Source organism: Halichoerus grypus, chromosome 3 (genome assembly GCF_964656455.1).
Source record: "Halichoerus grypus chromosome 3, mHalGry1.hap1.1, whole genome shotgun sequence".
In the NCBI taxonomy this organism is placed as follows: Eukaryota; Metazoa; Chordata; class Mammalia; order Carnivora; family Phocidae; genus Halichoerus; species Halichoerus grypus.
The window spans coordinates 20,704,825-20,730,139 of NC_135714.1; the positions used below are offsets into that span (position 1 = coordinate 20,704,825).

General features: G+C 43.7%; 2 long non-coding RNA genes across 3 annotated transcripts in view; one reads left to right on the forward strand and one right to left on the reverse strand.

Moving 5' to 3' along the window:
* The first annotated feature begins 12,876 nt into the window (after positions 1–12,876).
* Positions 12,877–25,315, forward strand: part of LOC118534630 (uncharacterized) — a 48,425-nt gene continuing 35,986 nt past the window's right edge. Inside the window, exons 1-3 of one of the 2 annotated variants that reach the window (XR_013446303.1) lie at positions 12,877–13,155; positions 16,476–16,649; positions 21,637–21,882. This is a non-coding gene — a long non-coding RNA (uncharacterized LOC118534630). Of the gene's footprint in view, positions 13,156–16,475; positions 17,149–21,636; positions 21,883–25,315 lie in introns of both variants that reach the window. The other variant, XR_013446302.1, reaches the window with a different exon arrangement.
* On the reverse strand, positions 19,623–22,876 carry LOC118534629 (uncharacterized). The gene is made up of 2 exons (XR_004916798.1): positions 22,744–22,876; positions 19,623–19,911 (listed from the first exon to the last, which is right to left on the reverse strand). It is a non-coding gene; the product is annotated as an uncharacterized LOC118534629 (long non-coding RNA).

The window sequence follows — 25,315 nt, forward strand, 5'->3', positions numbered from 1 at the left end:
GACTTAATAGCTATAAATATTTTTTAATTGTGGTAAAATATATGTAACAAAATTTACCATTTTAACCATTTTTAAGTGTACATTTTAGTGGCATTAAGTACATTCACATTGGTCTGCAACCATTACCACCATCCATGTCCAGAACTTCATCTCCCCCAGCTGAAACTCTGTGCCCATTAAACACTAACCCCCTCCCCTCTCCCTGCAGCCTTGGCAACCACCACCCTGCTTTTTGTTTCTATGCAGTTGACTACTCTAGCTACCTCATATAGGACAAATCATACAATATTTATCTTTTTGTGACTGGCTTATTTCACTTAGCATAATGTAGCCTGTGTCAAAATTTCCTTCCTTTTTAGGGCTAAATAATATTCCATGATACTATAGAGACCACGTTTTGTTTATCCATTCATCTATTAGTGAACACTTGGATTGCTCCCATCAACAGCTCTTTTTAAGGAAAAAAATTAATTTAGCCCTCACTCTGTAGCAGGCAGGGTACTCAATTCCTAGCATGCATTATTTAATTAATCTTCCCAATATATTTAAGAGTAATGTATCCTCTTCTTTTAGGTTGAAAAAAATTGAGGCTTGGAAAAATCAAGGCATTTCCCCCAGTCACCCAGAAAGTTAGTTGCAGGGTTAGATTCCCTCCCAGTGCTGTGTGGTGCCAAAGCCTAGAGGCTTCTCACCCCATGCTTTAAGGGGCATCACAGTAACACAAGTAGCAAAATCCCAAATGGGAAAAACCACAAGATGAATGACCTAGCCTCTTCAACAAATAAAATGGAAAGGGAAGAAAAGAAAAGGAAGGGAACCAAAAGAGGGAAAGAGACTTAACAGACAAATCAACCAAATGAAATGATTGTGCTTGTTTGCATCCTGATTTAGAAAAAATCAACTGTTCAAAAAAGCAATTAGAGAGATTTGAACAATGGCTGGATAATCTCTGATGATATTAAATTATTACTATTATTATTATTTTGGTACACTAATGGTATCGTGGTTGTGTTTTAAAAGGAGAGAGTAAGAGTCTTAGCGCTACAAACTGAAATATTTAGAGATGAAATTTATGATGCTGATGTCTAGAATTTACTTCAAAGTACTCCAGAAGAGGGGATAGGTGGGCAGGGGGTAGGGAGCAGATACAGATTAAATAAGATTGAGTTTGTGTTGACAGTTGTAGGAACCTAGGGATTAAACCAGATTTAAGAGACTAGAAACCAAATGCCATGTGTAGACCTTGCTTTGATCCTGATGCAAATGATTTCGAGAGGGAAAAACAATCCCAGAGACAATAAGGGAAATTTAAACTCTGAACTTTTGAATGATATTAAGAAAATATTGTTGGGGTGCCTGGGTGGCTCAGTTGGTGTAGTGTTTGCCTTTGGCTCCGGTCATGATCCCAGGGTCCTGGGATTTAATCCCACATCGGGCTCCCTGCTCATCAGAGAGTCTGCTTCTCTCACTCTGCCCCTCCCTGCAACTCGTATGTGTGTTCATTCTCTCTCTCTCTCTTTATCAAATAAATAAATAAAATCTTAAAATGAAAAAAAGAAAATATTGTTAATATTTTTAGGTGTGATGATGGTATAGTGGTTTATATAAGGAAAAAAGAGAGTCCCTATTTTTCAGAGATACATACTGAAACATTTATGGGTGCAATGATATGATATCTGCAATATGCTTCAAAATATTCCAAGAGCAGGGAGTGGGGAAAGTAAGTGGGGGATACAGATCAAAAAAGATCAGCCATGTGTTGATAATTATTACAGCTGGGTGATGGGTGTTTGGGGTTCATTTTACTATCGTGTCTACTTTGGAATATCCTTGAAAATTTCTGCAATAAAAAGCTGAAAAGCAAACACCTGTGAAGAAGTAGTGTCCCATTTCTACAAGTGGGAGAACTGAGGCTTTGGCTTTGGGAGATTAGGTAACACGTCTGGGTTCTCAAAGATGGTTGGGGCAGACGTGGAAGACACAGCAATTCCAACTCTGGAGCCAGGGTTAACCACTGGGACACTGGCTGTTCCCATCTGTCCAGGGTCCACTTTCTTCCGTTAGTAGTGCCGTGACTTTTTTTAGGGAGACCCGTCTCCCCAATTCTTAGTCCGTGTAAAAGAAAGGCTGATCCCAAGTCTGGCTGGAACTCCAGACCTGAATAATCAGATTATTACCTCTTTTGCTCATGGTGGCTGGCTCGAAGAAGAGCAGGAGAGCTGAGTTGATCCAATAAGACTCATTCTTGAAGTTTTCCGGAAGTAGAAGGAGAAGCTCTTTTTCCTCTGGAATTGCTAAAGAATAACAGCAACAATGAGAATAATACATACCAAAGCTTACTATGTGCTAGGCAGCGCTGTACTCACCTTATGCATAATAACCAATATATTATTTAATTATCTATTATTAATTATCCCCCTTTTTACAGATAAGAACACTGAGGTGCATAGAGGTGAAGATCCAGAGCAGCTGGAGGCCACTAGAGAGAGAAATCCTGTCTGAGGTGAAGTCAACATTAAAGGAGAAAAATAGTTGCAAGAAGGAGACCGAGTCCTGATGATGTCATTCCAGTTTCTGGATCTGAGTCCCTGGATCCAGCTCTACCTTTGGCTTTTCTCTTTCTTGATCCAGTATCTTTCCTTTATTAGTACAAGCCAATTTAAATTGGATCTTGGCACTTTGTAACTCAAAGAGACGTGACCCATACAATTATGGCGGACCTTGAGTGCCAGGGGCAGGGGAAGGGAAAGCAGGAAAAGGAGCCAACATAAACTGCTTGTCGTAGGGCAGGCATTGTGCCAGAGGCTTTACATACATCATCTCATTGAATCATTATAACAGATGAATACTATTCTCATTTTATACATTAGGAAAATGAGGTTATGGACTGTGGAGGCACACTGGTTGAGTCAACAAATATTTCGTTCTATACTCCAATAGGTCATGAGAATTTAAAGATAAGAGCAATAATAATAATAATAATAATAATAATAATGTAATTATTACATATATAAATTGTTATTATATATTATTATTATTAATAACTAACATTTATTGAGTGCTTATGCTGTGCCAGACACTGTTCTAAGCATTTGACATGTATTGTCTCATTTAAATCAGTTGGACAAGCTTGTGAAGTAAGGCTTATCACCGTTCCCATTTTATGGGTGAGGAAATTGAGGTAACAGAGAAGTTAAATAATGTGCCCAAGAACATGTGGCTGGGAAGTGGTGGAGATAGGGTGACTTCAGGAACCAGGACCCTAACCTAATACCACACTGCTAGCTTTCCCTTCATAAAGTTTAAGGTCACTTGCCTTGGACTTCCAGCATCCAGCGCAATCCGAACTGGTCTGCCTGACCCCAGAGCTCAAGCTCTTCCCTTGGCATCATAATGCAATTGCACATTACGGTAGAGTTCGATTTGGATTTTGTAGGAAATCAAGAGCCATGGAATGGTTTGGGGTGGGGAGGAAATGATATTCTCATGAAAATCATATCATCTTTCAAATAAGGGATAGGTCCTTCACTGTATTTACACTGACCAGAGGGCAAAAACATATCCCTATAAACACCCCCCAGAGGCCACACCTTAGTGTGGTTTACATTGTGTGCCATGATGCACAGAAGTAGGTTTCGTTTCTGTTTTTAGGGAGAGAACTTCCTATTTGTCCCTGCCCTGAGTCCCTCACAGCAGGACACACTGATGGCCAGCCTACAGAACTCAATTTTTGCATATCTTTTCTTTTGAATTGCCAACAACCCTTACTTATTTATTCTGGTAATAGTCCTCTTCCCTTTGGCAATTGATCCTCCTCCATTCCACATGGGTCTGCTGGGGCTACTGATCATAAGACCCACTTCCTCTGACCAGGAATCCAGTGATGTGTTCATGGGGTGGGAATGTCACCCTAGTAAGGTTAATCAAACTCTTCTGGAATTTCATGTCTGGCATTAGGAGAAAGGAGCTTATCTGTTACTGAGATTGGATGATGCAAAGCTGAACCTGTCTGTGATTATACTCACCCCCTCCCCTCCACATGCCCTCCCCTGTCAAAGCCACATGAAGGAAGTTTATCTTCTGCAATAGGAATGAGCTCAAAATCCCAAGAAAGACATAATGAGACATGGACACAGAGAGACACACACACAGAATAATATTGAGTCTCAGCATCCAGTCATGCCTGAAATCAATTCCATTTCAGGAGCTCCCAGTTTCTGGAGTTAATAAATATTCTTTTTGCTGAAACTGGCTTGCCTTGAGTTTCTGTTGCTTGCAACCCAAAGAGTTCTGGCTAAGACTTGCTTCCCCTTCCAGAGACTTTATTATCCACTGCTTGTTGTTCTGGCTTTTCTCACTTATGACTTTCACAAATAGTAGTGATAAGTCAAGAATACGTGTGAAGATCTAACTACAAGGAGACTGACTGCAGAGTTATCTATTATGGTAAAAACTTTGGAAGAAACTTGTATGTTCTCTTATAAATGGATTGTTCATCTGTACAATACCTAATATTAATGCCATGACTATGATCCTCATGCAGGAGTTCAGCTCCACCCAGAGTGTTCTGCATGGTTATGTCTGGTGGTTCCCACATAAGTTCAAGCATAAGCTCACTTATATTTTTCAGCTCTAGCTTCCTTCTTGAGACTTCACCACTTTCCCGGGCTCTATGGGAAAATACTTGTCCTCTGCATGAAACTGTCCTTTGCAGTAGCTGCCCTGACCTTGGACATCAGAGCTGGGCTAGGTCTGTGGGTGGTGGAAGAAGCAGGGAAGGGTCACCCTAGAGTGGATGTGGTGTTTATGTTTCCTTTTTTCTATTTTCAACAAGTTTCCCCATTTCCTTTCTTCTGCTAATGGAGCCAATGACTCAGCCCACAGGAAGAGACCCACAACCCAGGCCTGGTCAGTCAGAACTCCCTCTCTCCCTGACAGCAGTGGGTAGTAGTGACATGGGACTGAAGCAGGACACACCAGGCCCTTTCCCTGGGACTGATCCCTGAGACCTGGGGAGAAAGATGCTCTCTCTCTTGCTTTTTTTTTTTTAACTTTAGATTACTGGTTTATTATAAAAAGATATAACTCAGAAAGAGTCAGATGGAAGAGATGCATTAGGCAAAAGGTATGGAGAAAGGGTGCACAGCTTCTATGCCCTCTCTGAGTGCACCACTCTCCCCAAACCTCCATGTGTTCACCAACTCAAAAGCTCCATACTTTTTCTTCATTGTGGTTTCTAAACTGAAGCTTATGGGGCTAAGCCTCTAATAAGAAAATCCAGGAGCTGTGAGTAACCTGTGTTTTATCATGTGGATGGAGACACCAAGAACGCTGGTTTACAGAGGATCAGGTTGGAACAGATGCATAGAGAGGAGCAGAGAGAAGAGACAGAATCTTAGCAACTTCCCATGTAGTTTCTGGTTCTAGATCTTTCCTGAAGTTCTGCTGCATCCCTGACCTGACCTTGGACTTCAGGGGACACCTTGGAATCCATGCAATCAATTCCTAATAGCTGCTGAAGCTCACTTCAATTAGTCTTTGCTTTTTGGCAACACAAAAGGTCCTAACACCTGCACTGTTCTCCTTTCTTCTTCAGATACTTGTACACAAAACTTCTTTCTTCCATAGTCACATAAAAATAACTACCTCTAAGCAAACCAACATATACACACCAATCCCTGGGCCACCAGCTCCAAGCCTGGCATCATACCTTGCCAAATGAAATCCCTTTAAACACAATCTAGAACTCACAATTCCTCCTACGTTAAGTCTAAATATCATCAGTAATGGTCACTCATGCTAACTTTCTCAAGGTTGTTGCATATGGAAGAAATAGGAGAGCCAGTATTCAAATCTCTCTCCATCTACATAGAATGGTATTTAAATATTCCTATATTTCTATATTTGCATATCATCTAACCTTTCAGAGCTTTATCTCAAAGAAGTAATCTGTGAAATGCTTATAGTCCTGGGGGTCAGGGGCTGAGCAGGGCCCCTGCCTCAGTTCCACATAGCCAGCATCTTTGGTTTGACTGGCCCCCACTGCCATCTGCTGGGCCGGGGAGGGAGGATGAGGTCACCCTGCATCATCCCCCTCCAGAGGGGCAGAGGATGCAGGCTCACACTCACCAGCTGAACTCCAAGTCCTCTCGAGGCACAAGGATAAATGAGGACAACCCTGAAGTGAAGGGATGAAGGCTTGGTGTGAGGCCCAGGAGATAAGCCTGCCCGGAGCGTGGAAGGTGAAGGGGCATGGCCGTAACTAGAGGAGAAGGCCTCTCTCAGCAGCTGCTCCTTAGCTGAGGGCTGCCTCAGTGGTCAAAGGAGCCAAGGACAGGGAGGCAAATTCCTCAAGTTGCTCACAGAGGCTGGAATGCAGCACCATCCCACCAAACCCCTTCCAGGGGAATTTTCTGGGTCATTCATGACCCTCCAGGTTCAAACCCAAGGATTGGACCTCTGATTCCTGATTATAGAGGCCTGGGACTCACAAGGTCTGGGTCTTGCCTGTGAGACCTCTCTGGCCTTTGCCAGACTCTTTCAGCCCAAGCACCCTGAGCTGATATGATTCCTTGGATGTGTAAGCTTGGAGGGAGTCACTTTGGCTCTCCACACCTCAGCTAGCGTGCTGACAACCTTCCCAGGTTGAGTGTGAGGGAAAGAGCTGAGAAACACCTTGTCTATGCCAAGGATGACCAGTCATCCTCCCTCCATGGGAATCCTCTTTCTGGCTCTCCTTCTGTCCCAAAGAGCAGGCAGGCCTTCAGGACAGTGCTGACAAGGAAGGCCATGCTCCAGCCTCCACCCTCTTGCCAACCCTCCTTCCTCACCTGCTAACAGACTTGCAGCTCCCTCCCTTGTAGAAACCAGCCCTTGATTTAAGCTGTCCTATCCTCACACCAGGATCCCCACTTTCCCCCAATGGGCACATCAGAGATCATGGTCCATGACCTCGGCAGGGCCTCAGTGCTTCCAGGGAGTCTTCTGAGCACCAGCACCTCCTGGTTTCCCACAAGCCTCCACAAGCTGCTTACCCACCCCTCCTTGCTTCCCCTCCATCCCAGAGCTCCATCTAGGGAGCTCCTCTTCTTGTCTAATGCACTAATGCTCGAACTCCTCAGGAAAGCCAGCTATTATTTATGACTCTCTTTCTTCTCCCTCTTACACCATTTGTATTATCAGAGTTTGCCGGAGTCCAGCTCCAGCCGGGGTCGGTCTCTCGTAGGAAAGGACGGCGTCGGCGAATGAGGAGACACAGACACAGGATCAGGTTGCAAGCATCTCCTCCTGACAGCCTCGGAGGAACTTTATTTATATGTTAGGATATTTTTGTTTTTCCAAATCTTAGATCATTTTCTGGATTACAGCCATAGCCTTCTTTCATTTTTCCTTTGTAATGATTAACATGACCTTTATTGATTTCTGCTTATTGGCTTTCGCTAAAACTAAAAAACAGTACGCAAAGAGAAAGGTGCTAGACAGAGCGTGACCGTCTTGTTATTTTGTTCTATAGAAACTAATTCTTCATGGAATTAGTTTCATTATGATTGCTTAGATAGGCGTAACTAAGATGAGTAGTCACTTTATCATGAAACCCCAGAAATATTCCCACAATTATAAAGATTACCATAAACAAAATGAAAGAGAATAGCAGGAGCCAGCCCAGAAATATTCCCACAGTTATAAAGATTGCCATAAACAAAGTGAGAGAGAATAGCAGGAGCCAGCTGTGGAGTCTCCTGTTTTCAGGATCGTCCCCCATACTTGGACCTTGTCAAACAGCATGAGTAGCTCGGCTCGCGCCAAGAGTTCTCCAGAGAAACAGAGCCACCAGTAGGATATGTGTGTGTATACATATATCTGTATCTATATCTGATTGATATCCATGTCCATCTATCCGTGTCTACAGAGAAGTTTATGTGAAGGAATTGGTTCACGTCATTGTGGGGGATGGCATGTGTGAAATTTACAGGGCAGGCCATCAGGTTGGAAACCCAGGGAAGACCTGATGTCACAGCTCAAGTCTGAAGGTAGTCTGGAGGCAGAATTCCCTCTTCCTTGAGGGACCACAGTCTCTTTCTTTTAAGGCCTTCAACTGAGTGGATGAGACCCATCCATATTATGGAGAGTCATCTCTACTCAAAGTCCACTGTTTCAAATATTAATTTTATGTAAAAAATATCTTCACAGTGCCATCTAAACTGGTGTTTGGCCAAATACCTGGGTAGCATGGCCTAGCCAAGTTGACACATAAAATATGAACCATCACACCACCAGTCGTAACCATGGTCAACGGTCACTGCCTGTTTACTGTGCCAGTCATCGTTCGAAGTTCACCACATACAATATCTTATTTAATCCTCTCAGTAACCCCATGAGGCAGACCCTATTTTGTTATCCCCATTTTACAGAATAAAGTCACTAAGTGACACAGTGAGTGGCAGAGCTGATTCAAAGCCAGGTCCGACTAACTTAGAAGATTATGCTCTTAATCTGTAATCTATATCACCTCCCAGCTGCTCTCCCTATTCCCTATTTTTATTCTATGGTTGTACACATTAAAACCTCTCTGGTTAAACAAAACAAAGACTTGTCATTATCTCTTTCCTCTGCTTCCCAAGGAGATGTCTTCAAAACAGTTGCCTGTTTTTAGTGTCTCCAGTTCATATCCTTCCTCAACCCACAGCATCTTGGTGTCAACCTCTAGCATTAGGAAGAAGCCATGCTGACTAAGGTCACGGATGATGTTGCTATTATGAAAGCCAGTGGATGTGGCCCTTTCATCTGCATATTTGTTATAACATGGTAGTAATTGTTCACTGTTTAAAAAAAAAATTAAAAAGCACTGCTGGTCAAGATGGTGTTAGTATAAACAACAATTTGTGGCACCCATTCTGCTATCAGCATGTAGCAGTTATAGATGAGTTTTTAAAAACTCAAGATCTCAAAAGGCATAACTGAACTCACAAACAAGAGATCATTTTTGTAGACCAGAAACAGAAGAGAAATGCACAACAGGGAGCAAGGCTGAGCCCTGGTCCCTCTGGCTCCTGGGCAGAAGAAGGCAGAGGTGGGCAGGCACAGGTTAGTCTCCTGTGTATAACTGAGCTAGTCTGGCTCTCAGGAAACAGGGACTAAACATCATCTAAGTGAGGCATGGGCCAGGGCCAAACTGAAGGTTGAAGGTAGAACTTGTATTTTCCCCACTTAGGACAAGAGACTGATGAAAGCTCCTCCTAACCACTGCTCAGGTCTATCTATTATCTGAAGGCCTTGGTGGACAGTGACCAGCACCACACAAGAACCAGGACCCGAACTGAGCCACATGCTGGCTGAGCGAGCCACGTTCACTCATCCATATAAGGTTCAAATGGAGATAGCGCTGATGGAGGAAATTGCAAAACTTTCAGACAGGGAAAGAAAAAGAGTGGAGAGAAAAAGAAGAAAAGGGAGAAGAAAGAAAAGTATCAAGCTTAAAATGACTCTGTCAACCACAAGTCTGAAAGACACGAAGAAAATGTCAACCACAAGTCTGAAAGACACGAAGAAACCTACCTTTAACTGATAATAACCAATAAATCAACTATTGATAAATTGTTCACCTCAGGTGAAACTAAAATAGTAAAGCAGTCTGAAGAATCATCTAACTATTTTAAGGCGTTTATTTAAGAAAGTGAAGGAATAATAAGAAATAAATAAGAATTAAAAATTGTGAAACAAAACTAGGCAGGAATAAATTAAATTATTTTTTAAATTAAGTGAAAAAGATGGATTTTTTAATTAAAAAGATGGATATGAATTAAATATGAATTAAATGAATTAAAAAGATGGATATGAATTAAATGAATTAAAAAGATGGATATGAATTAAATATAAATTTAAAATATGGCTACAAAAATAATTAATTATAAAATTAATAATTTATATTATATTATAAATATATTGTCTATATACTTATATATATTTTATAAATCTTAAGAATTAATTAGGAATCTTAGAAATATAAATTGCAATCCCTGCAAAAAAATCTAATGAATTGGATACAATCTAAACTTGAAACAGTCATGAAAAGAATTGAACTGAAAGATAAAATAAATAAATAATAAAAAGACAAAAAAATTAAAAAATTAAAAAATTGAAAAAAAAGAATTGAACTGAAAGATAATGCTAGGGTGTTCACCCAAAACATGGCACAAAGGGACAAGAGTTTAAAAGTATGTAAAAACAATTAAAACATGGAGGGTAGTTTGAGAGGCGACAACATACAGCATATAGAAGTTGCAGAGAGAGAGAAACAGTAGAGAAAATATAATAAAGGAATGATGGTACAGAATTTTCCAGAACGGTAGAAAGACTGTGCCTCCCTCCAGACTGGAAAGCGCATCTTGAGTGAAGTTGCAGAGCATCCAAGATAGAAAGAAAATCTTAGAGGCAACCAGGAAGAAGAGCGATATTACCTAAAAAGGAACCACAATTAGCCTGATGATAATTTTCTCATCAGCAACAGAGGAAGTCGGAGGTGGAAACGGTAACAGCTATCACTTGAATGGCACTAGGCCAGACACTGCACCAAGTATTTCAGGTGTATCAACTAATTTAATCCTCACAAGAATTCTACAAGACAGGAATCTTACTTTGCCCTTTTTACGGGAGGAAACTGAGCAGAAGAGAAGGGCAGTACTTCTTTCCAAGGTCTCACAGGTAGTAAGACCAGGAGTTAGAAGCCAAACCTAGTTATCTGGCTCCAAATGGTCACAACCACCACTCTACACCGCTTCTCACTGAAAAGAGATATGTGCAAGGTAATGAGGGAAAATAACTAACAACCTCTATTTTATCCCCAGCTAAATTAAGAAATGTTTTGGCATACAAAGATTAAAAACTTAGTATTACTCGCAGACCTTTGTTAAAATAGATATTAAGGTATGTTTCTTTTTTTTTTTTTAAGACTTTATTTATTTGACAGACAGCGAGAGAGAGAACAGAAGCAGGGGGAGTGGGAGAGGGAGAAGCAGGTTTCCCGCCGAGCAGGGAGCCCGATGCGGGGCTTGATCCCAGGACCCTGGGATCACGACCTGAGCTGAAGGCAGACACTTAATGACTGAGCCACCCAGGTGCCCCCAGTACTAATGTATATTTCAACAAGAAGAAAAATTAACTCAAAAAGAAAGCATGGAATCAAGAAACAATGATGAATTGACCATCTGGGTTGGCAAACCTAGCGATGAAATGTAAAAATGTTGACTTTTTAAAGAAGAGATGAAACAGAAACTTAGTCAACAATAACAAGATCAGTAGCAAAGGACAGTTAAAGCAGTTTGTTTCTTTTCGTGTTTTATAGGAGGAGAGAAATATCGAATGAGTTCAAGGTTGTTTTTAAATTATAACTAAAGATAATCATGATTTGACTTTTAAGTGCCCCCCAATCCTGCTCTGTTCAGCATCAATCTTACCACTAGTTTGGACAGAAAAGGGACAAGGAAGGGAAATTAACATTTAAATATAGTCAGATTGGTGGAAATCTTTATCCAAGCCATCCTGTGCCTTAACACCCCATTACCTTCTCCCAGTGCCTGGGCTCCCTAGGGAAGCCTTCCAGGACCATCCTCTCCAGACTTGGAATTCCTGCAGCACAGTCATGAATATCTGATTCTTTTTTCCTGCCCCACATTTTTTTTCTTTTGGAGGAATTCCCTATCTCCCAGCGCTTTGGGATTCTGATGGGCTGTCAGTCAAAAACCAGCCTTCCCCCTACCACATAAGGGACACAAAACTCAGGCAGCAAGCCAGAGTCTCCCATTCATGGACACAGTGACCTTGGCTGGAGCCAATGGGCATCCCCCTTTCTGCAACACACAAGAACAGTACCAGAAAATGAGGCCACACGGAGGGAAGCAGAGCTGAGAGATGACCAGAGAGAGTTCTGATTATATCACAGGGTGCCCTGGATTTAGCTGCGCCTGAAGTCAAATGACTCCCGTACCTGAGGCAGTACATTTCCCACTTGCTTGAACTACTTTGAATTTGGGTTTCTGTCACTTAAGCCAAGAGTCTTGATCAACTCAGCCTCTCATTTTTAGGACGACTCATTTGACACATAATGTTGTTGCAACCCCGCGAAGCATTCCTCAGAATGTCCCCCCTTTTTCTACAGAAAGCTTTGGCTCATCTCTCCTATATGTCAGGGCAATCAGGCCAGGCTCCTGGTTTCTTTCAAGTATAAGCCTCTCTCTTTCGGTACTTTTTTCTTTCCATATGGTCAATCAGGCTTTGATGCCAGAATAATTTAGAGGCAGATCAAATTGCTTAAGGTTGCTTATGAGGAATTTCCACTGCTTGCTGACATTGTCTGAAGCCTTTTCCTCGGAAAGACATATGTATATATATGACATGTGTAGACCAAGACTGTCTCCCTTCCTCCCTCACCTCTTCATCTAGGGAATAGGTGTGCACAACCTCACCACCCCACTCCCCAAATGCCTCCTTCTCAGCCTGACACCCCATTTGAAGACAGATCTTGCAGGTTCGGGAGCCCTACTGAGAAAGCTCTGCTTAAAGCCTCAGGGGGCCTCGGGATGTAAGGCACCCCTGGGTGTTCTCTGGTGTAGCCTCCCATCTGGAGCTGGAGGTATTATCTCTCATCCGGGGTCATAACTCAAGGAGTTGGGGAGCACAGGTCACCACCTTACTTAATCACATCTTTTATCATGTGAACACTCACTCCATAGCACACCTTGGCTCCCTGGTCTTACCCATGCGCAAACCAAACTTTTGCTGGAAACTGCCCTGTTTAGGCTAATTTTCTTCGTGCGTATTCTCTCTCCACACCCCCAGACTGGTTGGCTGACCCACTCCCTGCCTCATAAAAATACCAAGCTCATTCTCCTCTCAAGGCTTTTGCTCTTGATGTTCTTTCTGTCCCGAATGCCCTGCTTTCTTCTTCCTCCCACCTCCAATCCTATGAAGCCCACCTTAAGTTCCACCTCTCCCATCCGCCCTCCCTGATTCTTCCCTCAGTCCTCTCATCTACGATTTGCCCCTTTTCTGAATAACAGCTGTTCCAGAATGAGGACTACACAGCTTATTAGCTAATTGTGACACTTCGTGGGATTTGAACCCATCTTGCCTCCTAACTGGAATATGTGCTTCTCGAAGGTAAGGACCATTACTCACCCAACTTTTGTCTATGCTCCCCTTCCCCTCACCCATCTCAGCATCTGGCAGGACTGGGCATAGAGTCAGAAGACACTTTCTCACACTTAGGTGATCATAAGCGTCACTTTGGGAATTTGTCTTAGAAATGCAGATTCTCCGATTCGTCTCCTGGAAATTCTGACTTACAAATGTGGGGTAAGATGCTGGGATCTGTATTTTTGAAAGTGCCGCAGTGTAGGTTTTGCTGAGGCCAGTTTGGAAAACAAAGAGTTAGAGTCAGCATATTGCCAAAACCCAAATCAAGACACATATCTGACAAGCTCAAGTGTTTTTATGAGAAAAAGCACAAGATATTTTAAATACATATGGGCCGGGAAATTCCAGGGCGTGAAGTTTTCCTGCCCTTAGTGATGTGGCACCATTTGGGACATGATGGCAGAGAGAATGGGCTTGGAGTCTGGCAAGGGTCTGAATTGTGCCTCAGACACTTATTTCACCTCTCTGAACCTCAGTGCCCTCACCTGTTAAATGGGAATAATAGGACCCACGTCCCAGAATCGTTGTGAGAATTAAACAAGGTCTTGTATGTGAAGTATCCAACTCCATGCTTGGCACAGAGCACCTATTTATTGCATATTAGTAACAAGCTCTAGTAGATGTTAAGTTATAGAAGCTGGGAAACCTGCCAGATTGTCGGAGGTTGTAGGCTAGAGGAAATAACTTTGTTGGTGGGGTGTTCTCCATTCCTTTTGAGAGGGACCTCTTGGGGTCCCTCTTAGTCCTTATGTGAGTGATTTCCTACCACTGGGAGCAGGGAGCCCCAACAGCCATGAAGCCACTGAAATGCAGACTGAGAAGTTAAGTATTCTATTAATAATCATCATCATCATCTATGCAGTAATAATATTATCCTTCCAGCATTGAATCCTTGCTGAGTCAGAGAACATGTTCCTTCCCGCAATCCATATTTATGCAGCATCACAATGGAAAGTTATTGCTTGTTTGGGGGAGCTGTGTATCCCCTTATCTTACTTTTGGTCACAAGAGATTGGGAGCCTGATCTTCTCTGCTCTTAATGCCAAAGGGAAAACTGACCAAGATGTGGCCTGGTCGAGGACAGTGCGGCAACCTTGTGGTATCATTTCAGACAGAAAAACCCAGGCTTTGGAAATCACTGGCTCTATCTTACATGAGGCAAGGGGTCAAGACCACAGTCCAATGGGAGGGATGGGGTTTCTTTTGCAGGCAGTAAGCCAATTGGTCACTGGATTAATGGGTCAAGGGATCGATGGATCAATGGGGTTTCTTTTACAGGCAATCGATACTCCCAATTATTTTGTGTCAGAAAAAGGACAGGGTCTTAGTCTAGGCAGTGGGAAATTCTCCTCTCCCCTCAGAGGACAAAGGGCAGTTGGATCTGTGTTGTAATAGGAGGAGATGATGGGGAAGTGCCATTCTGGGGGAGGTTCATGGTCACTGGCACCACTTTGGGAAGAGAGGTGCCACAGTCCCATGTCACCTGGGGTTCTGCCAGGGAAGTGGAGATACTGAGCTCAAGCAGTAGTTATAAAACCCCCTCTGTTTTGTGCTTCTGTTGCCCTAAAACTCAATAAAACCTTGTGGGAAGAATTTAGTAGTCGGAAGAATTTAGCAGAGATTTGACTTATCTTAGACTAGGGGTCTCGGCAATAAACACCAACAAAGAAGCTGGGGGGAGGGAACCAGAGAGTCCTTCCTGGAGGAGGTAGTGCTGGGATGGATTGTCAGTCAGCTCATATTACTGAGCCAAATGTTTGTGGTTGGCTTGGCAGGTTGCCATTGACCCCACAATCCCTCTCATGATTCTCAGAATTGATGCTTCTCAGTGCCTCATAAGGATAATTTCGGGGTCCAGAAATTTTGACTCCCAACCCCCTCCAGTCCATGGCAGACTACGTCCCCTTCCCCTCATCATGCCGGGCTATGTCCCTGGCTTGGCTTCCCCTGTGGCCACACTGCATTCTCCCTCCTCACACCCCGACACATGCTCAGAAATGACAGGGTTCTTGTGGGTTCAGCCTGCCAGGAGCAAGCTTTGCCAAAGGCATCCTGGAGCCAAGCGGGTGGCCTCCAAGTGAGCAATAGGTTATTCCACGCTGGAAGGTGAGGGCAGCCTCCCAGCTATTTCCTCCAACCTCAGAAGCAAGTCAGTGGCTGGCAGTTCACATGAGGTCCCTCTGACATCTCTGGTCAGGAATGCAGCTTGCTGGGGATTCTGAAGCAAAGAGGTCATTGACAAGAGGAAAAGTCATTAGCAGGCAGGACGATCAGCATGTACCCAGGACCTCCATCTGCCTTAGCAAGTGATGGCTCTGCCCTGGGCCAGCTCTCCCTGAGCACCCATGGCTCATGTGTGGGTGTCCATGGGTCTTCTGGGACTCTTTGACCACCTGAGACCTGGCAAAGCAAGACTGTGGCAGCCCAGTCTTGTCTTTAAATCCACAAAGCCTTGAATCTCACAAATGAGCAAGAGGAAAAGGTGGCTGGAGGCAGATCCGTAGTTGCATTTTTGTTGACTGTGCCAACATTTACAGATTGCCAATATTCTTTGGTAAAGGGGTCTAAGGACAGAATAGGAGAGGGTTCAGGAGCTCTACTCTTGAACTCAAAGTACACTTGTTCCTGATGCAAGCTCTCCAGTCATGACCTTGGGTTCTGCTCCATACACATTATTATGTTCTCTAACATATATCATGTTCTGCTGTGGCCAGGCTGACCACTTCTGCTGGCCACTATTCCCCCAATCCAGGGCTGTCTTGGCTCAGTATGCAAGGGGCACTCTGTGTTCTAGAGCATGTACTGGCTGGGAATATATTCATCCCCCTGGGACTAGAGAGTACTAACTAGAACAGTGCTTCTTAAACTTTAATGTGCCTAGGAATTATCTGAGGCTCTCATTAAAATGCACATTCTGATTCAGAAAGTTTGGGTGGATGTCAAGATTCTGCATTTTCAGGAGGCCCCCAGGTGATGCTGATGGTGTTGGTCCATGACTGTACATGGAGAAGGAAAATGCCAGAAGGCTCAGCAGCTATTGCTCTGGGGTCAGGACTTGGAATTTCCAGGAACAGAGGTCCAAATAGCACCCTCATTACAATGGCCAGCTGACTCCCCACTGGGGCCACTTAGCCCCCACCAGCAGGCCCCGACCTGCCTGAAGCTTTGGTACCCAATTTCTTGAGAGATACATAAGATCAATCCCTGGATAGGGCCTTAGGGGTCATTATTTCTCCTCTACTCATCCTGCTCTCAGTGTAAGATTCTCCCCTGCATCCTCCCAGCTTCCAGGTCTGACTCATCTCTGCTTCACCCACCTTCTGGAGTGGCTGTCCATTCCTGATGAACAGAGATCTCCTCTTGCCTTCCTCAAGAGTCAGTGCAATGTCACCTTTTCTGGGACCCAGCTAACAAGAGGAACTCTGCCTCTTCTAGGCTGTTGCTGTGACCTGGAACATGTAAGCATGGTATTTGTCACACTGTGATTGCGATTATGCACTTTTGTAACTGTCACTCCCGCAGTCCTTGAGGGCAGGGAATAATAATGTACTGCCTGGCTATACCGTATATTTGTTCAATCAATTGTGCGGATCTTCCTGGTCCCTCGTCCTCAGGAGGCCCCTCCTTCACTTCCTTGGGGACATTTCTAGGTTAAAGAGCTCCAATTTCTCCAACCTCCATGGGACCTGTTTAGGGAAGTGGAAGACACTGGTTCTCAGGTTTGGCCATGCATTTGAATTAAGGGGGAGTTTTAAGAATATTGACTCTAACCCTCAGAAATTCTGACTTCTTTGGTCCGACCCAGGCATCAGGATTTTTAAAAACTCCTCGATGATTCTCATGTGCAGACAAGATGGAAAACCATGAGGAGTCAGGAATTTTAGACTAACACCCAGCATTTCAGCCTCTTGTCAGCACTGCGATCCGGCCTGTTCCAATCGTGGGTCCCCAGCGCTGGTGAGTGGCACTCACCCTGGGCTTGAAACCAAACTCCTTCAGATGAAAGAAGGCCACAGGACTACATGGGTACGGGACTAGAGGCTGGCATAAAACCAAACCCCAGTTCCACGGTTTAACTACAAGTTTAACTTGAGGTGATTTTCTCCATCTCTCTGAACCTTGGTTTCCTAACAAACAAAATTTGATAAAAGTTTATTTGTCAGTTTCTACCGGGTAATAAACCACTCCAAAATTTAGTGGCTGAAAGAACAAGCATTTCATCTTTCTTGCAATTCTGGGGGATGGCTGGGTGGTTCTTCTGGTCTGAACTGGCTTTGCTGGGGCTGGATGGCTTAGGATGGTCTCCCCCAGATGTCTGGCAGTTGGCTTGATGTCAGCTAGAAGGAGAGAGGGGGCCTGGCTGTTGTCCGCATCTCCCATCATCCAGCAGACTAGCCCAGGCTGATTTACGTGGTGGCCATCATGGGGTTCTGGGAGCTATAAGGGACTGGGCCATGATGCTCTTTTCATGGGTCTATTTGCTAACGTACCACTGGTCAAAGTTAGTCGAGGCCAGCCCAGAGTCAGTGTGGGGGTAGATTACCAAAGGACATGACTCCACTTCCTATAACTAGGTATAAATCAAAACTAAACTAAAATTAAAGCCCCATTGATATTCCAGCTCCAGGAACTAGGCAACCTGCCTGGGCTTCTCCTTTGTACTCATGTGCCTACTGATAATAATAATGGTCACAATATATATTGAGCTCTGGGAGTTTAGTCACTGACAACAGTTTATCTGATTCTCAGGCCATCATTTTTGTTGCAGATGTTTCCCTGCATGTTAGGTCATTAATTCATCTGAGCAAAGATCTTAAAACATGTGAAAATGGCCCCTTCCCTCCAGGAGCTCTGTCATCCACTGGGACAGCATGAAGTCAATTTGAAATTTGGATTTATGTCTACATGTGTTTATTCTGTGTCCACCTGCACATAGAAATCCTTCCCCTTCAGAGTCCCCCATCAGACACATATGTGTGTATGAGCAATAGAGATGTGACTGGAAGCTTGGTAGGGGAAATGAAGGGGCAAGTGGTACAGCGTCAACAACCCATCTGTATGTTTCTGTTCTTCACACGTCGTCCTCCAGTGCTCACCTCCAGAAGCATCTTATTCCCCTCAGATCCGTGGAGCAATGCCCAGCCCCACCAGCTCTCTTTCTCTTCCCAGGTTCTCTAGAACAAGTGCCTCTCTTTCCTCTTTGTCATGTAAAGCAACACAGCTCTCTCAGCTCCCCCACATCAAAATATTTCTTCTTCTATTTTCAAAAATTAGACCCACTCAGTATAGAAGTCAGGGTAGGGACCGTCTTGTTCTACTTGATTATGTACTTCTAGATCTTGTCCCTTACTTCATCCCAGAGGACTTATTGAATCATTTATTCTGGCGTTCTTCCCCAAAGACTCTTGAGTAAAAATGATCTCCATCTTCTTACAGCTACTTCTAATATCAAGCATTTTGAACTTTGTGAAAAGGTGGCCGAAAGGAGTGATACTTTCCAATGGAAGCATGAAGGAAGGCTTCCTGGAGGCAGTGACATTTGAACCAAGCCCTGATGGAACTCCTTTGAGAAGGATAGCTATTAATTTCAAAACTAATGGTTTAAAAATGTGTTCACTTTTCTAATCAGTTAGCCCAGTTCCTCAGGCTGTTATTCCATCCCTGCATGTATGTCATCCCCCACCTGATCTGATAGTCACTGCACTCTTTTTTTTTTTTTTTTTTGAGAATGGGTGGGAGGGAGAGCACAAGCGGGACTGGGGAGGGGCAGAAGGAGAGAGTGAGGAGCCCAGGGCTCAATCTCACGACCCTGAGATCATGACTTGAGACGAAATCAAGAGCTGGGTGCTTAACTGACTGAGCCACCCAGGCACCCCCTGACACTCACTGTTAACTGGAGAATTGGAAAAATGGAGTTAACCTGAGTTCTTTTTCTGGTTAGTTATTAGTAGGGAACAAGAAGCCAAGTTCCCACCTATTCATGGCATATAGAACAAGAAAAAAAAATATTGGCCCTACAGTTTCAATTATCCCCTAGATATTGTCGGTGTATCATTGGTTTTTGTTTGGCAAGTATTTATTGTTATTTTTTACATGCTTTGGATCTAGACTAATCTTGGCACTTAGATGTCCCCCTGGCCTCACAGAATAGGATGCCTGGAATTGGTCATCAAAACAAGCCAAGGAGTGCAAAGAAATTCCTCAGTAATTACTACATTATTTTGTTCTTTGTGTCAAATATGAGTTAGGTGAGAGAATTCATTCATCTCTTACTACATTATGAGGGACAGAGGCAATTTTTCTCACAAGATTCAGGGCTAAATTGGATTGTCTTCTGAACTTCCCTGCAACATTTAATTGAAACTACATTCACAAAAAAAAAAAAGTCTTCCTTTTGAGAGATCATTCCCAGAAATGCGTAGTCGTCTACTCGGAAGATGCAAAGATTTAATTTCAGGTGGCATTTTGAGAGGTGTGTTTGCACGCACCTATGTTGCAAGATACAACAACCCAACTAACAGAGGCTTAAGCAAAACAGGAGTTTTAGTTGTTCATATAACAGAAAAGTCCAGGGTGGTCAGTCTTCAGTCATGGCTGGATCCAGGTACTCAGATGATGTCATATGCATTCTTATTCCTCTCTAACACTCAGCTCTGCTCTTCTCGTCAAACAAGCTCTCCCCACCAGGAGCTTCAGACTTAATTCTGCCAGCTTGACAACCTTGGAGATATAAGACAAGAGGTATCCATTGCAGTGGAATGCCTACTTAATGGTGAAATAAGTAAAAGAGGGAAAAAGAAAGGTAGGTAGTAGGGTTTGGCTGAGAGCAATGGGTAGACCTATATTAAGTGAATTTGGGTTAGCAGGCCTGATTTTCAAACCAGTTGCATTGACTATTGGTAAAAATAATAATATCTCAAGACCCATAACATTCCTTTCTTAATTTCATCTGAGTATCCCAGTAATTGCTGATGTTCACAAATGCCCGTGTCAGCCAGGGCTGCTGGTCAACCACGGGCAGCCTGGTAAGCAGGCAGCTGTCCATCAAGACTGGAAGAAAGAAGTTTGAAATCCAAGAGAGAAGTCAGGAACTTGGCCTGCCTGGTGCACGGGGAAGGGAGGAGGGAAGGGGAGAAACCTCGGTAATTTGTTTTTAATATTTTGCTTGTTCTGGATACCATGAAAGCTGCGTACATTGGCTTCTGACTAATGAAAACAGAGGGGAAGCCAGGCTGGAAACCTGGCCGTGTTTCCGTGCACAATTAGGTTTGTTTGTTTAGGTCTCTTTTTATTTGTTTTCAGATGACTCAGATAGCAGTACTGCAGGCATTTCAAAGCGAAGTGTTCTTATGTGTATTTTGGGTCTAGGGCTCCACCAAGTGCAGAAAGTCTTGGCTCCCTGAGGTTATTTTCCTATCCAAGCGTTTTCCAAACTTTCAAGTGAAGCTGGAAGAATGCCCTTGTAAGCCAGGTTATTTTTCTTAGCAGACCCCAGCTTGGGGTTGCACGGGGGACAGCGATCACAAACATATAAACACAAAAGTCCCCAAACAAGGCACAAGGGCACCCATTGTGCTGACCTCTGGCACCATCTCCCCTTGATGGCTTTACCATCTGTGCACTCCAGTCGTCTCTGGAAACATCTTCATGAGTTGGCCTCCTTCTCTCCAGACAACCAAGTTCAGAGATGGATTCTCTTTTCTAATCTCTCCGTATCTGTCTACAAACTGTTGAGCTCTGAAGACTCTCCTCTTGCACTGCCATGGTTTAGAGTCTAAAGCCTCTCCTGTGAAATGCAGAGAGATTTGCAATCTGGGAACCTGCCAAGTCCCTGGCTGAGTGCCTTTGCCTAAGGGGAGTGACTCCCATGGGGATTGTTTGCTCCTGGTCAGTTGACCCCAAGTCCAGGAAAGGCCTTGGGAGGGGCTGGCCAGTAATCTCCTTCCTAGAGGAGCAAGATGCAAATCAGGTAATGGTGAGGCCCCCTCCAGCCTCCCTTCTTGGAGGCTTAAGTCCAGTAGCCCTGCCTCTGCAGGATGATTCAGAAGACAGGGATGCTCGAAGTGGTCCTGATTGTTTTAAAATGCTAAGACTTTATGTAGGCGGCAGGAGCAGGTTTCCTGAGTTCCCCAGAATCTGGGTCCCAGCCTGAGTCTCCCACAGTCTCCCCTGCTCAGCAGTCCATGTTATATGAAAGACATTGGTCAACATGCTGGCTGGAGAATTACTTTCATACTTGAGTCACTCCAATGAAACTTCTGTTGACCAAGATTTTGTTTTTCAGTGCTCATCTCCCTCTGAATGGGGCTATAAACTGCCCCACTTTTAAGACTCTCCTCTTTCAGTGTTTGAAGCTGGAAACCTCCTGAAGCTCAGAACAGGAAGATTCATTCTATCGAAATGCGCACATTTCAGGAATTTCTTTTCCAAACCACTGTCTTCTAGAGCTATCTTGTGGGGTCCAACAAAATTCTACCCAGTCTCCTGCTACAGCTACACAACTGCACCATGACAAGGGGCAATGCTGTGTCCTAGCCGACCCTGACACAAGGATGGGTTGAAAGTAGCTTAATCAGGAAGTGAACCCAGGAAGCACATGAGGGAGAGGTGGAGTGACTCTGGGCATCTGGAGCTCAGTCCTGCTCAGGACCCTCTGAGAGACTGTCTGGAACATGCTTCAGACTCCTGCAGGTAAGGAAGCTGTCGCTGGTTGTCAGAGTTTGCTCCTGGCGTGGTAACTCCCTGACACTCCCAAGCTCACTCCTGCAGCCCGAGAACGTCCTCGGGCTGAGAGAGACATGGAGCCCTAGGTCAGCACGGAACTCTCCAGAGGCCACTTCCGGGGTAAGTTGAGGGGGTGTGGAAGGGGCACCAACCATGGTGTCTACAGCATTTACTGTGCCCTAAGATGACAAAAGGAAGGGCACAGTCATCCACAAGAGACTGGACTGTTGTCACTCAGCTGAGTTGACTCGGACAGGGACGCGGACCACCATTAATACCGATGAGCACTAGTTGAAATGACAAGAGCTGAAGAGCAAAAGGTTTTGTTTCCATTCTCAGTTTACCTATGTATTTAGCAAATATTAACAGGCTGCCTACTTGCTTCAGGTTCTGTGCTAAGGGCTGGGGTATTGCAAGGAAGGAACCAGGCTCTGTCCCTGCCTCAGGAGACCACAGTCTGGTGGGGGATGGAGACCAGGAAAGAGTTCAAGGCAAGGGACTGTGACGAAACGGTCTTAGCAGGAGGGGCCCCTCATCTAGGCTGAGAGCGTGTGGTGTTTCTTCCTTAAGAAGGAAGGGGAAGAGTGTTCCAGTGAGAAGGAACAGAATGTGAGAATGCCTGGAGGCACCAGTGAGAGGTACAGACTCAGGGCTGTTTTCTAGCAGGTGGTGAGAGGGAGTGGCGCCTGATAAAGTCGGATGCCAGCAAACACTAGGTCACATAGACTCTTGTCAGCCACATCGCAGTGTTTATGTCATATACCAGAGCAGCGAGGAACGGCTTCTTCTTACTATTATTATTATTACTATTATTTAATTAACACTTACTTGTTTGTTTCATTGCTTCTTAAATCCCACCTCTTCCTTCTGGATTTCATTTCCCTCTTCCTGAAAAGTATCTTTCCGTAGCTTCTCACTGATGTCTGTGAGTGGTGAACTCTCTCAGTCAAGGGCAGATCCAGTTTTATTTTTTTATTTTTATTTTTTTTAAGTTTTTGTTTATTTATTTGACAGAGAGAGAGAGCACACAAGTAGGCAGAGAGACAGGCAGAGAGAGAGGGAGAAGCAGGCTCCCCGCTGAGCAGGGAGCCCGACGCGGGGCTCGATCCCAGGACCCTGGGATCATGACCTGAGCCGAAGGCAGACACTTAACCGACTGAGCCACCCAGGCGCCAGGGCAGATCCAGTTTTAATGGGGCCTGAAGCTTATGCAATTTTGGTTCCTCTTTGGGAAAAAAACAACGCAAACTATGAATACAAAATTAAGACTGAAAGTAAACATTGATGACAAGAAAAGAAATTTCAACAAATTTTAGAAAGTTGACAAATAAAAACAAACATTATCTATAAAATCCAGAAAAATATCATTAAAAAAATTAATTCACTATAATTTTTTCTAGCTTCTCCTCATGTTGGTGGCATTGGCATGACCATGGGGACTTGACAAGGAGGAAAAAGACGTGGCCTACATTTAGTATGGGTTTCATGGGATATATTAGATGGTTTGCAGTCATTTCCATGTATAGTTCAGTTATTGCTGGGTGTTCAGATTCTGGAATGGCTTCCAGAAATACTCCTACCCTCCACATGCTGCCTTGCCTGGCACCCAGCAAAAAATCCTACAGTGCTCAGTACCAAAAATATGTGGATGGTAGAGAAACAAGGGTTAAGATGTATAGAGCCATCTACAATTTCCTAGTCCATGGAAAATTCTTCTAATACCAGAAATGTAAAATTGTAAGTGGAGGATTCATTCCTATGCAAAAGCTAGTCAAAATGGAAGTTTTCTTTCATCAACAATATATTTGAGATTATAAACCCACTAAGTATTTACAGCTCATTTGTGAAAGAAATTTCATAGAGGTCTTTCCAAGGTTGACAACAATCTTAAACACTTATGTGCCTCACCAAAAAAGAGTGATAAAGCTGAAAGAAAAAATCGTAATGATCAGTAACAGAAAATACATTTGATTAACCATGTTAGAAAAAAGAAAAACTGTATTATCTTTTTCTTTGGTGTATGGAAAATGATTTTAAAAAATTGTCACATGAAGAGGTGATTAAAGAATATATAGCTAAAAATGGAATAAGTCTAAATGCAATATGGCATCCTGGATTGGATCCTGGAGAAGAGAAAAGACGTAAGTGGAAAAACTGGTGAAATCGGTGAATAAATTGGTGGATATAATCACATGATTATTGATGATGCACAAGTTCAAGGATGCTAGGATGCCACTGAAACAGGTATTTGAATATTTGAATTTCCAAAGGTGAAAGCTAAAGCCAGAGCTAAAAGCTGATATTGGCCAAATATGGAGGCCAAACTTTAACTCTGTTGCATCCCTTGAGAAAACCCAGCCCCCTACCATTAGGGCCCATTCAAGGTCTAATGGCCACCCCCAGGGCTGCATGGCATCACCTCCTGTGCTAACCACTCTCGTTTTCAGTGTCCTCTTCATTTTTGACGCAGGGGCATTTGTCCTTCTTTCTTGCAAACCCAGTTATACACTTAAATTTCTAGGTGTTTATATTGTGAGAGTTTCCAAGTTCGTCAGCTCATCAAGTTGGGCTGGTTTTCAGCAGGAGAGTGGGGTGGTGAACTTGATGATTTAGGAAGGAATTCTGGCTTCAGCGTGGAGAATGGATTTAAGGTGTGGGGTAAAATAATAAAGACAGAACAAAGACAGATCCGATGGAATTCAGTTGCAGAGATGCAACTTGAATGAGAGGAATCATAGTGGAGAGGGAGAGAAGTGGATGGATACTGAGACATTTCAGAGGTCAGAGGAGCAGAATCAGGTGGCAGAGGGAGAGGGAGGGGTCTAAGATGTGCCCAGTATGGGGTGGGGACAGCTGGGTGGATAGCGCTGCCATTTCTTGAAATAGGAAACAGAAGAGGGAAAGGAGAAGAAGCCCCGTGAAGGAAGATGAGGAGTTCAATGTTGGCCATGCTGAGTTTTAGATACCTGTGTGGCATCCCTGAAGAAATGGTGCTTGAACAGAAATCTGAAGAATAATTAGAAGGAATCAGGCAACAAGGGGAAGGTAGAACATTCCAGGCTGAGGGAACAGCACACACAAAGCTCTGTGGAGAAGGGATTGTGGGCACATATGAGAAGCTGAGCTGTTATTATGGCTGAAGAAGACCAGGGGATCCTGTGCCTTAGGAAAGACATGTCATCTCTCTGAGAGAACAGACTTGACAATTTGCAAGGTCCTTCTTTTAAATCTCAAATTCTAGAGTTCTGTGATCTTTGTAACTTCTTGTTTTGGTAAAAAGAATTCTACAGAAAAGTTGCAATAGAACAATGAACTCCCTAAGTCTTCACTAGGATTCACCAATTGTTAAAATTTTGCCATATTTTCTTTCTCATCTAACTCTCTACTTACCTATTAACCA